This window comes from Lathamus discolor, chromosome 5, assembly GCF_037157495.1.
Source record: "Lathamus discolor isolate bLatDis1 chromosome 5, bLatDis1.hap1, whole genome shotgun sequence".
Classification (NCBI taxonomy): Eukaryota; Metazoa; Chordata; class Aves; order Psittaciformes; family Psittacidae; genus Lathamus; species Lathamus discolor.
The window spans coordinates 59,031,199-59,044,798 of record NC_088888.1 but is presented as its reverse complement, the minus strand read 5'-3'; the positions used below and the strand labels follow the sequence as shown (position 1 = coordinate 59,044,798).

General features: G+C 41.8%; 1 long non-coding RNA gene across 1 annotated transcript; it reads right to left on the bottom strand.

Moving 5' to 3' along the window:
* Positions 1-8,342: 8,342 nt before the first annotated feature.
* On the bottom strand, positions 8,343-11,811 carry LOC136014345 (uncharacterized). The gene is made up of 4 exons (XR_010612649.1): positions 11,474-11,811; positions 11,198-11,388; positions 9,645-9,971; positions 8,343-8,730 (listed from the first exon to the last, which is right to left on the bottom strand). It is a non-coding gene; the product is annotated as an uncharacterized LOC136014345 (long non-coding RNA).
* Between the last annotated feature and the right edge of the window lie 1,789 nt (positions 11,812-13,600).

Genomic DNA, 13,600 nt, shown 5'->3' with positions numbered 1-13,600 from the left:
CTCCCTGGAAATGTTCAAAAAACTGTGTAGATGAGGTCCTCAGTGATATGGTTTAGTGGCGGTCTTGGCAGCCCTGGGATAACGCTTAGACCTAATGATCTTAAAGGTCTTTTCCAACCTAGCTGATTCTATGATTCTATAATGTTAAATTATATCAACCAGGACAAAGCAGTATTGGAGAACTGATTGCCTAGTGTGCCCGTTAGTGTAGAATTTGTGCTAGAAGAGAAGCGCAGCTCTTCATCTCTGACTATTAGGACTATGGAAATTTTGTTCCAGACTCAAATTAGCAAAAGAAAGTTTGTCTTTACCTCTACATGTGTAGTGAAAACACAGTGAAATTATTCTTAAAAATTAAGCCTGTGTATCATACTGTCATCCGATATGCCGCGTGCATTTTACAGGTCAGATCAGCATCCTGCCAGCTATCTCCATCTAGTATGTGAGTGATCAGTGGTTACAGAGAGGAAGGGAGCCTGCAGTGAAGTGAGTAGAGATGAGACAATTAGAAGAACTTTATACTTAAAGCAGACTATTAGAATATTACAGATATGCTGGAATAGGAACAGATTATTTATATGATTCAGCACAGTGCTGTTTCCCTCAGTATGGGATGAGAACTAAGTGGACTTCAGACTTATGGAGTAAGCAGTCCAGAGAAGAAACAACGTCAAAAAAACCTTACTGCTCTTACAGCACTTGAAGCAAAACTGTGGAGATTTTATTGCTCTTAGAAAAGCTGGCATTTGACACTAAAGAAGCTAAGTCTGTTAGGAACAGAACCAAAGATCAGGCAGAGAAATGCAAGAATCTGCAGAGAAATACAAGAGTCTGTAGAAGCAAGAGAGTAAGAGTACAAGTATGTCGTGGTTTAAACTCAACCACAAAGGTCGTTCACTCACTCCCCCCACTTCTTGCCCTCCCCCTGCTCCCGGAGGGACGGAGAGGAGAATCAAAAAGAATGCAACTCCCATGGGTTGAGATAAGAACAGTTTAGTAACTAAGGTATAACACAAATCACTGCTGCTACCACCAATAATAATAATGATAAAGGAAATAACAAGAGGAAAGAATACAACACCTCAACACCACCCAACCAATAACTCGCCCCACTCCCCCCAGCCGAGCACCGACCGATACCTCAACCAACCCTGCAGTCCTCCTAGCCCTTCCGGGTAACTCCCAGTTACATCCCGGGCATGACGTGCTGCGGTATGGAATACCTCTTTGGCTAGTTTGGGTCAAGTGTCCTGTCTCTGCTTCCTCCCAGCCTCCCCTCCTCCCTGGCAGAGCATGAGGCTCAGAAAGTCCTTGGCCAGACTAAAACATTTGAGTTATCAGCTCTGTTCCCAGGCCTAAAGTCAAAACACAGCGCTGCACCAGCTACTAGGAAGGAGAAAAGTTACTGCTACTGCTGAACCCAGGACAAAGTATTAATGCCTTATCTCTGGACACAGATGTACTGCTAGATGCCAGGAGTCCCACGGCAGCCAATACTACTGTACTAAAATATAAAAGGCCACCGAGCCAAGCTTAAAATTGCTGAGGCTGCTTGCTAGCCATTAGATTTAGGTAATGCAAGAAGCCTTACCTGGTTTTGATGACCGGGAAGAGATAGATTAGAGTTAGTTTTACGTCTAATATGCCCCAGATTGTAACAGCCTTTTGTATGAATAGCTTTGGGCTACAGTTTAATTGGAATCAGTAATGCAGCTTTAGGGATTGGACTAAATTTGATATTAGTCTTGGAGATGGGATCTGGCTAAGGGTGGGCTGGTTAGTATGGACCTTATGACTGCTGCAAATAAGGGCCTGCAAATCTATAGTAAATCACTTGTTTGAAACAGGTCACAGGTCTAATTTTTATGAGAAATCTGTTTGTAGGATTTGGGAACAGCTATAACTGAGTTTATGGGCTTGGATTCAGGCTACAGTGTTGGATGAATCTGCATAATGCCTGAGCTTGGTTTACTGGCTCTTGCCAGTAGGGCCTGCATGGTGTGTTTAACTTAACATAGTTAATTCAGGAAATTTTGCTGCTTTCTTCTTAGTGATGAACTCAGGATGGAGCTTAAATCTGAGTTAGCTTTGGCATTAGGATTAACTTCAGCGGTTGTGTCAACATGAAGCTGAGACCATGAATCAATATTGAATTTAGAAGTGGCCATTGAGCTTGGCTTAATCCTACTGCTTAGAGGGACTCATGAGCTATGCTTAGTTCTACATAAAACAGACAGCAGGGAGACCAGTATAGATCAATATTATAGTCAGAATTAAAATCAAGATTCACTTGAGCAGAAACTGATGAAAGTGGGTTGTTTCTGTATTGACAAAGAGTTGTTGAGCTCATATGAAACCCACTGCCAGACCAGGTGATCTAGATATGATTCCTTCAAGGAATCTTATCTCAAGTCTTAAAAGTGGACTTAAGGTTTTTTCGAAATTTACATTTGGAAATGAAAGAAGATGAGCCACTTAGGCTAAAGCCAGGTTTAGAAGAAATTAATGAAACTGATTTGAGGTTTTGGGTGATGGAGACCACTTTCGCAATCATACTTCTGAGACTGGCATTGGGGAATTTAAAGTCATGGTTGGGGTTCAGGTCAACATGAAACAATGAACTAATTATGGATTTAAGACCTGCCAGGATCTGTGCTCATTACTGAAATTAGGAAGAGTCATACGCATAGTCATTGCCTTCAGCTAAGAGTTGGAATAAAATGCTAGGACTAGGTTGGTAATTGCATAAGCCAGGATCAATGCACGCCTTAGCTGAAACCGTTCTGATGGAGAAGAGATGCATCTTTCACAGTCTAAGATGAGAACGCTATATTTAATGGAAGGAATATAAGATCTGTAGCCTTTAGAGGTGCTGCATCCTTGCTAGTGATCAGATCTCAAGTGATCAACATTACTGGGATGATGAAAAATCAGCAAAGCAGAGATTTTACCACAAACTATGCAGCTTCCATGGTCACCAGACTTGCAGCAGTTTAAAGGGTCAGCAGAATCACTTCTCACCAGAGTCTGAGCTTGCCAATGAAAGCATGAGCAGGCAAAAGAGGATAAAACCAGGGCTGGGATATGAAATGGAGGGAGGCAAAATATCATGCCCGTTGCATGATTAGTGACACCAAATAAGGTTTCTCTACATTTTGGATTCTTTATTTGCACAGGTTTTCCCCATTTAACAATAGCTGTATGTTACAAAGCTGCATGGAGCAATGGTGACACAATTGGAAACACGTAAAAGATTATATTAGCAGCTGAACTAGGAAAATCTACTTCCCTTCCTTTTGGCTTAGTTGATTATTATCCTTGATCAAATAAAGGGCCACATGTTCATACTGCCCTTGTGCCCTGGTTGCTACAGTAAAAAGAGACATACAGTGAAATGGTACATTTAGAATTTGATATTATATGCCTTTATAACTCTTGTCATATTTAATTTTTTCATACCATTCAGTTTTGTACAGAAGCTGACAGAACCGCGACAATTAGTTACCTATTTTGCATCAAGATACATACAGATCATTAAAAATTTAACTAAAATTTAACTAAATGACATGTTTTTAGAAAATTTAACTAAAATTTAACTAAAATGACATGTTTTAGAAAATCCCCGCTACAGTAAAAATACCAACTGTAGGTAATACAGAGGTGGACAATAAATCACACTTCCTTTCTGTTTAATACTGCCTTTACCAAGCTTCATCTTTAAAGTATGATCAGCCTTCAAAAATTAGCCCGTATGTACAGCATCCTCTAATAGCATCTTTACTTTGACTCTACATGTTGTTTCCCATGTAGGTGTGCCATCCACTGGCTGATATACTGGTTTTATCCTTCTCTATACCCAATCCGCAGCAGCTGTGAGCTTCAGCCCCCAGCTTTCAGTTCTTAGTAAATGCCTTCATTTTACACATCTCATGGCTGATCTCTGAGCATCCTTAACACAGCAGTTATCCAGCTTCTGGCTACTGAAGAAGAGCTGATGAACTACATTCAGTGCCCTAGATGTAACAGTTCTCTTTCAGTTCCATTTCTGAAACTACAAAAATACTCATCATTGTATAATTGATAGTATGGGTAATTTTTAAAGAATTTTAGAAAAGAATATGAAAAGCTACCTACATTAGTAAGTTCCTTCTAAAACTGAAAGGTGAATTTCATTCTAAATGAAGGATGTGTGGAAAATTCTAGGGAAATTAACTTTTAAAATAGTAAAATATTAAGAATGAGACTGAAATGGACCCAGTTCATTGCACTGAAGATGGAACACTTTGCTTAAATAAATAAATATGAACCAAGCCACAGATTAAGTTTGACATTGAGGTATTCCAGCTGATTATGAGGTTTGCTCTCCTGGAAGAAAATCAGATCCCTGATCCCTCTCCAAAGTTTACATGAAGTGGAACAGTGTTATCAGAAGAAACTAAAGACTATATAGCCTTTTTAGTCAGCTTGGTTTGCTCCTTTTCTTTGCAGAGTGGTCTTTATCACCTTATTATACAGTCCATCCCATATAACTGCTGGAATAATGGCTTCATCCTTGAGCCAGCCAGTCCTCTCTGCTGGAAAATAGTAGAAATCAAAAGTTTGTCTCTCCAGGAGCCACATATGTTCTACGTCATGGATGTGAACCACATTTTCCTCACTAACCCTTCGCAGACTTCCAAGAGTAGCCTTACAGGTCTTGGGATCTCTTCAAGAAGCTGGGAATGAGGTTCGCACTACTACTGCCAGCAGTCAAAGCATGATCTTATCATAAGTGATATGCCCCTGAGTCCTGCACAGCCCAGATACAAGCAAAGCTGAACTATTTAGAATTGAAACTGTGTCCCTCTCTCATCTACCTCCAGGCAAAATAGAGTTTGGAAGTTGGCTGTCCCTGAGGAATGCTTTTGCTCAGCAAAGCCCTCTGCTTAGCACTTGTTGCTCAGACAGATTCTTAGGACTGTGGCTCGCATGATTTCCATGTGAAACATGAGCCTTTCCATGCATTCTGTGGGAATCCTAGATGATTTATTTGAGGTTGAAAAGTCTGGTTGGCAACAGGACATGTGGTAGTTATGCAGTTAGTACATGACAAGCTTTAAGTCCCTTCATGGATGCTGGCCCTGGAAAGTCTCAGCGCAGTCTGTGAAGCTGGGGTGTCATGTTTGCCTACCTGCTTGAGCTACTCTGTGAGCCCCAGCCCCAGCCCCAGCTTAGCCCCAGAGTTAACACCAACCTCCATGAAATAGTAGTCACTCGTAGAGCAGATTGCACTGGGCATCACACAGCCTTTCACCTGAAGTTGAACGATGTCCAGATAGTGTGCAGTAGAGAAGATGTGTTTAATCAACATCTGGCTATGTGTTACATGTGCTGGTGGCTAAGCTGAGAGAAGACCAGAGAGGAGAGGTAAGGTAACAAGTGCCAAAGTGTTTTTTAAAATGGAGTTTGAAGTCTGGCTTTATTAATGCTGATGGGCGCAGAGAGATTTTGATACATAGGAGGATCTAATCCTTAATTCCGAAAGTAATACAAGACACCTTCTAAAAGATATCCAGGCATCTAATTCATAGAAAACTTACTTCTATAGCAATACATGCCCGTCTATCTTTAAAGAAACAGATCTTCACCCTTGCAATGCTGAGGAGAACAATACAGGAAAACATGTTAAAACCCCATGAGACTGCTGGTCCAAAGCTTGAAAATGCTATCCTCCTTTCAGCTTATTGATAGTTTGAAAGGCAAGGCAAGGCTTCCACATTTACATTTATTTTCTTAAGTAGGCAAACAGTTCTCCTGAAGCTTTGCACACTCAGCAGTTCCCACTGACTGGCATTAACAACATGGCTTTGACAGGCAAGTGCATGCTGAAGAGCCACAGAGATACAAACAAAAGTCACAGAGTGAGTCTTGGTAGCAGCAGGAACTGGTCTTGCTTCTGGTCTACAGCAGCACTGTGTAAAATGCTACACTTTTTCACTACTACAGCATGATACAAGGGTCCTTGTTTAGGAAACGAAATAAACAGAAACATGCAATATCTTTACAACGGGCATAGAAATCAATGAAACCCAGTATCATTGATAACAGTGGTTATATTGTCAGGCAGGTTTGAATTACTTGGAATTTTTCACCCACCTACAATCATGCTGCATTGACCAGTTTCTTTCAGCCTAAGGGAATTTTGAAGGAATCATAATTTTCCTGAGACAGGTTTATTAAGTTGGTGGGGAAAGCCACATAAGACACACCAAATAGTGGCCAGCCTTCTACCTATATGCATAACTGCAGCCTCAGGAGTCTTGGTGTGCTTCCACTGCTTAACAGCAGAAGTCTGCTTCTCACAAGCACCGCTTTATCTGCTGTCCCCAAAATAGAGCTTCAGAAGCTATGATGCCAAACAAACTTGGGCTGAGATCAAAGCACAGATCTACACAACTTGTATGATAGGCATGGTGAATGGGAGAACAATTGAACCTGATATTTAGGTAGATAGAACATGTGATGTCTAATTTAGCAGTTTCGTCTGTCCTGAGAGAAAAATTGTCTTTAGGAAACTAGAACAAGAGAAAAAAAGTGAATTTTGTTCAATATAGCTGGGAAAATTCCCTGCCACTTGTACCTTAGTCTTGTTTTCAGTACCTCTATTTTATATAAGATGTGAGAGTGTATTTCTCTCATGCACTGGTCAAAAGAGCTCTGCCAAGCAGAGCCAGTAAGAAAATTTGAGCGAACACGTGAAACTGAGGTGAGCTGAAGCAAAAGACATTTTTAACTAAGGGGTGCACAAAGATGTCTGTCCTAATGATTAAATTTCAGCAAACCAGGAATCAAGGAGCCAGACTTCTGATTAACTTTACACATGCAAAACAGGAAAAACCCCTACTTTATCTCAGCACGCATTCAGCATGCATTTGGATCTGACGAAACTGCAGACCAAACCAATATGGTGAAACAAACCAAAACAAAAATATCCCCAACAGCTGGGAGAAAGGAAAAGGTGCTGTTTATTTGTTTACCAATGCATAGAAAGACAGACCATGTTTTAATACCTTGCAGTTATTACCATCATAAGTGATCCAGCTAAGATCATCTTTTCAGCATTGACAGTTACACTGGTGAATTTGGTGTTGCCAAATGCTAATGTTCATTTAATTGGGAATGATGGATTTTTATACCTCTGGAACCATTTGCTATGGCTTTCTCCACACTTACTGCGACTTGTAGGAGTAGGCAAATCATAAGAGATTTGTTCAAGATTATATGTGCAGTGGTGCTACTGCTTGAGCTGCATTGAGAGCTTCAGATGCAAGGTGTTGGATATCCTGGTCAGCAAGGGAGAAACACAGGTAGGTCAACAGACACAAATAGCTTCAAGAAACTGCTGCTCTGTTTTCTGTCTTAACGCTTTCTTCTATTTTCTTTCCCTAAGCACAAAGGGCTCAGTGGTTCCCCACATGAGCAACCCCACTTGCCAGGCTCTAACTTGGTAGAGCTCAGGCCCCATCCCCTTTCCTTAATTCTCCCAGTGGAAGCCATGAAAGGGAGTTCCCCCACTAAGAAGCCTTCTGCTTTGCTCCTAGGACTGGGAGACAGGAGTAGCCAGCCATGGGAGTCCTACATGCACCTCCTCTCAAGGAGTGAAAGCTCCATGAGCACATTGCCTTAGAAAAAGGAAATTATGCTCGTTTTCCCTTTCTATCCCCATCACATGAGGGGCTTTGCCATTAAAAACATGATTGTGCTTTTTTCCCAGAGAGGAGGGGTGAAGCAGGGAGTGGGGAAATTGTCCATGTACTATAACAGATGGCTTAAGTTCGGTGATTACAAAATCCTGAAGTTAAAATAGTTTAATTACAAAGTCAATACTGCCTCCAACCTCTGCTAAGCCTTCAGTGTAAAAACAACAGACGGTATAGTGCAAATGGTAGGACAATATTTAACTAGAACTTTGCATTAGCTACTGCAGTACAGCTCTCCATCAGGCCTTCAGCAAACGGAAGATCAACTGATTTTCCCAGATTCTATTTGTTAACCATCTCTGTTTCAGTATCAGTGACTGTGAGAGAGACACAAACAACCTTAAGGAAACAAACTGCAGGACTATACTGCGAGCTGAGGCTCAGCAAGGTTGTATGTAAAGCCCAGTATTACAAGCATACAACTGAGACAGTTATTAGCACCTTACCAGGAATGAATACAGAGGTAAAAAAGATGACCAGGTAAAGTTTTTATATATAAAATGAAAATAAAATTTAGTGAAATAAGCAATGTTCTATTTTAGACTGGATTTTATAGAAAAAAATAAAACGACATGGGAACACAGGGAAAGGACAATTTGAGGATGATTTTAAATGGCACAAATTTTATTTTTCACATGCAAGGAAAACAGCAACTCTACAGCATGTTGTAGGAAAGCCTTGCTAAGCTGTGTTCTCGCAGCTGACATCTTTTTTCTTGGTCTTTGCTGAGTGTGTATGTATTCTATGTATTCTTTAACAGTGACAAACCCTCCCTCTGTTGGCTTGCATCCCTTATAAACATCAGCTCAAACGTGGAGCCTGAAGAGTCAGAGGAAGTCTGGCTCTTCTTTATTTGCAATATACTAAAATCCAGTCCCATCTGCTTCTGTCATGACGTAGCATAAGATACTCACCATCCATGCTACATACAAAGTGCTGTGAGGCACCGCTCTATTACCAACCTCCATGGGTAAAAGTAGGGTTCAGCAATCTGGTGACAAGAGATACGAACTCATGAAAGTAAAAGCAAAACTAGACAAACTGGAGATCATCTTCAACAGCTTTTCTAACCACTTGTCCTCACTGACCCCTAGAATAAAATCAGAAGTTAAAGAAAGAGGGAAAACAGGCTCCAACAATGGCACTACAACATGGAGGAGTTCTCACAATTGTGTTACCCCTTTATAATTCATTTTACAGAGTTTGAAAGATGAAGAGTAACTTTGGGTGTCTGAGATCATATTTGCTAAGTCAAATAACAGTTTCTAGTAGCCAATCTCTTTCTCTGGGGTTCTTTATAATTAACAACAGTCAGGACAGAGAGGTGCATTGACTAAGATGGAGGAAAAGGGACACCCTAGTGAATCTAAAGGAAAATCCTCTTTAATCTTTAAGAGAAAAGAGGAAACATTCCTAAGTCCTGATCATGCAGATTGCTGCATATTCCAGTCCTGCTTTCATTAAATTAAATTTACATATACGAGTAGATGCACTGACTTTCAATTAAGACTAAGTGCAGGTTGAAGTGCTTCATTTCATTAGTGTGGAAATGATCTTTTGTAATAACAGAAAAAGCCATAAGCTAATGTTCTGTTGGAAATCATACCATGACTCTGGCATAGCACTGACAACACATAAGCAATTTAAATTATTTCTTTACATGAGTATAAGATATTTGTATTTGTTCCTAGAATATGGCAATAAATGGTTTTGTTACTATTTGTAACAGCAAATAGCCCTTTAGAGCATCTTGTAGAGGCCTTCTGAATTTCTAGTAATTTCTTTTATTCTCATACTTCCTTCTGTTCTTTATCCCGGTCATGTACCTGTAACTAGGAAATAAATCCAAAGAAATAAGACACAGACACAACATTTAAAAAAATCTTAGGCCAGAGCAGAACCTACAGGTTTGTGTCTTCACAGGAGCTCTGCACTCTGAAGACATCTGATTTCGCTCCGAATTTGTCAGCAAGGCTTTGGATGCATACTGCTAGCACAAGGACTATCAGTGCTGTCATCACTGTTATTGGTGCTGTCAAAGTGCCTGGTGAGAGTGACGGGGATTATGGCCCTGCTGTGCGGGCAGCTCCTCAGGTGCAGGAAGGAGGATAATGAAGGCAAGTTGTCACCACCCACAGCTCACCCTCCATAAGTTTGGAGGGGAAAGGGCTGTGTAGGGTTGTTGAAGGCCTCACCAAGAAGTAGGGGTTCTGAATTCAGCCTGAAATACACCTGTGTGTCAGAAAACAAAATGCATTTTTAGTAGAGGAAGATATGTTTTTAAAAGTTAAGCAGTGGAAAGCCTGTTGTTGTAGGCCTGACCGTTCTTTGTCCTGCCAAACATTTACCCAGGGCTGTCTCATGACTGGTTGACTTTTGTAATCCATTAGAAAGTGATGCTGTTGCATGACATGATCAAACACCAAATGCAGCAGAAGGGCCATAACTATGTCTAAAAAGCCTTTGTTTTCTCAAAGCCTTTCACTAATGCTGGCAACAAAATTATTGAGGTTTATAATGAGCTGGTCTCTTGTCAAATAAGCTTTGTTATGAGCAGTGTTAAACTTTATATCTGCTTTTAAATTAAACACTTTGGGTTTATTAATGTTTCCTTTCCTCTCCAAATTTCTTTGTTGAGGAGAGGTGCCAGAGGAAATGTACTAGCAACAGTAGGATGTGAAGTATAGTTTAGAATACATTAAACATATGTCGATGAGGCCATTAGCAGAATTTATAGATACCACCACCTGTCTCTTATTCCACTTGCCATTACTCTAGTGGCAGAAAACATACTCTAAGAGAAGTGGTACATTACCATTAAATCTTTACTCCTGTATTAGAAGGAACATAGTAGCAAATTCATGCCTTATTGCTAAAAAGATTTTCCAATAATGGCTCATTGAGATAAAGAAACCTGAATAAATAAGGGGGGAGGGGCAGTAGGAGCTACAGAATAAACATCAGTCTGGTTTTGGATGCTAGAGAGACACTGAATATCTGAGAAGGAAAAACTTTGCCATTAGAAATGTAAGGGAGGGGGCAGTTAACATTTTACTTGTTTCTCTCAAGCTAGCAAGTGCATCCCTTAAATCAATATTGCAAAAGGCATTCTTAGGACTATCAAATGTAGGCATGGGGGGGTTGTCTGAAAGATAGAATAAAACATAAAATAAAATTTAATAAAATAAAATATTATTTAATTAAATAAAATACATTTTAATAAAACAATACAAATTAAAACTAAACTAAAATAGTAAAATAAAGTAAAATAGATTAATTAAAGGTAAATAAGCGCTGGCATCACAGGCCGCCGCGCAGACGATACAGCCTCGGCCCTGCGGCGCCCCTTAGTGGGCGCGGTGCGGCACTGGCGGCCCCGGGAGCGCGGTGCGGAGCGCGGGGGCCGTGCAGTCGGCTCCGCGGAGCAGCCCCCGGAGGAGCGAACGGGGGAAGCTCACCGCTGGCAGCCGCTTTTCTAGATCTTACTGCCCCCGGTGCTTGCCGTCTTCCTGACGGGGCCTCCCGACGGGGGGAACCCGAAAAGCGCCTTTGGCGTCATGGGGAAAAGGGTCTCCACGACGCGGCTGCTCCAGCCCAAGGGAAGGAAGACCACAAGCGGCGGGGAGGTGGATGGTGCAGCACAGCGCGACTGCAGGGGAAAAGAAAAAGTGGCAGTGCTGAGGTGGGGAGCAGGGAGGAGATCAGGCAAAGACCTGCAGGCTTCAAAGTTGTACCTCGGAGGTGGGCACGTAGCTAGCGCATCAAAAAAGGTGGGGCTGGACACGTCGAAACCCCCATTTCTAAAAATCTGTGTCGAGTTTTCCGAAAACTTAAATGGAGAAAATGTTCCTCATCTTCCCAGAAAGAGCAAAGCCTCTGCCCAGCCTCTCCTGCATCTGCCGGGGCAAACGGGGGGAGTCCTGATCCCAGCAGCCCCGGTCCTCCCGAGCTCATCCGCAGGGCAGCGGCCGGCCGGGTCCCGCTGCACAGACACCCGTGCCCAGCAGCACCGGCAGAGGGGAAGGGGTGCAGCGCCCGGCAGAACAGGTACCAGCACAGCCAGGGGTCAAAGTCTAGTCAATGTCCTTTCTGGAAAGGAAGAACGTTGGCAGCCTTGCTCCCGGCCGGCTTTCAGCCGGAGAAGCCTCAGGTTTGATCAGGAGATGGCAGCACCGTCCTGGAAAGCTCGAAAAACTCCCACACTAGCACCCCCTGTTCGAAAAATGGCGGGGCGCTCAGGGAAGCAAAGCGCCCTTGTGCCCGCTGGAAGTAGAATTTAAAAGGGGAAAACACGTACGTGTCGAGGAAGTACTTTAACTGAATTGAAAAGAACCCATTTAAAGATCAAAACTGAAACTGCTGCTGTGCATCACTGGGGTCCTTAAGCATGATGCTGGCAGCACGCCCTTCTCCAAAACATTGCAACAAGAGAAAAAATCCCACAAGAGAAGAAGGTCCACAGATACCACTGGAGATTTCGTTGGTCCAGTGCTGCTTTTATATGTATGGGAGTGTGGACATAACGCTGACAGAACTATAAAACTTTACAATACAAAGATAAAACTGAAATTTCTCTCTCCTGATTTTCCAGTATTTGCTTTGAATGGCTACAAAAAAGATTATTTAAAAACCTGTCAATGTGGTAAGTAGGGCTTTATGTCAGACCAGCAAGGAATCTGTTGCTAGATGCACACAGAACTGATGCCGTTTTGCTGTAATCTTTGCTTATTTCATACAAAAGAAAAAAAAAAAAAAAAACCAACAAACCAAACCCCCCCCCCAAAAAAAAAACCAAACCCACAACAACAACAGAAAACCAAAATCAAAAACAACATCAACAACAACAAAAAACCAACAACAAACAAAACAAACAAACAAAAAAAAAACCCACACCACCACAAGTCTGTAGAAAAGATGAAGTACCTGCAGTGAGCTTGTAAGTCAAACCAGCCTGGGCATAACTAAAGTCACTGCCGATGGGCTTTTTCTGACTTACTCCTTGATGAGCTTTCAGTTGGCAGCTGCAGGCAGAGGTATCATTTTCAAGCCATGTATTTTGCTCCTCTCCTGCCCCAGATCCTAGTTTTGCTGAGCCTGTGACTGAGGAATTCCCACAGACCTGCAGGTGTTGCCAGGAAAACCCCCTGCAGTTCATTAGGTGGTGCTGAAAGACTTTGCTGAAAGTGCCATCGTGTTGACCCTTTCAGTGTTTACAAGAGCTCGTCCACCTGAGTTCTTGATGAGGGGAGATGCTGTTGGAAAAGCTGTTTGGAGTTTGTTTGGCACCAACTCTGGCACCCCAGCCAGAGTCAGAACCTTTTGGTATTCACTGCATACAAAAATCAGCACATGTAACCCCCTTTTTTTGCTCTCCAACATGTTCATAGATCCATCTTATTTTCTGACATTTTTTTTAGTATGGGAAACATTCAAGCAGCATAGCAAATGGAAATTTAAGGTTTAGCCAAATTGTATCAATTGTTGGTATTGGAACATCAATGGAGTGCAAACAAGTTTTACTTGGCAGGACAATTGCACAAAAGCATTTGATGTTGAATCACAAGCTATTTTCAAGGTTCATACACACAAAAGGGTTCAAATATAAGCAAATTAAAGCCCCAGTATTTATGAAATATGCTTTCGTTTCCCTTCTACTTGCCAACTATTTAACCTGGTCAGGAGATAAATTCACATGGGGTTAATTCTAGAGAGCCAACTTCAGATTCCTCCTGGGTTTCCTTGAAATGAGGTATCCTTCACTTCCTATCCTGCACGATTTTGTAATGCAGCTGCACATTGTTGAAAAATTGCCACAATTCATGGCAGGGTGGCTGCACTTCAGCAATGAGCAAAGTTATTTG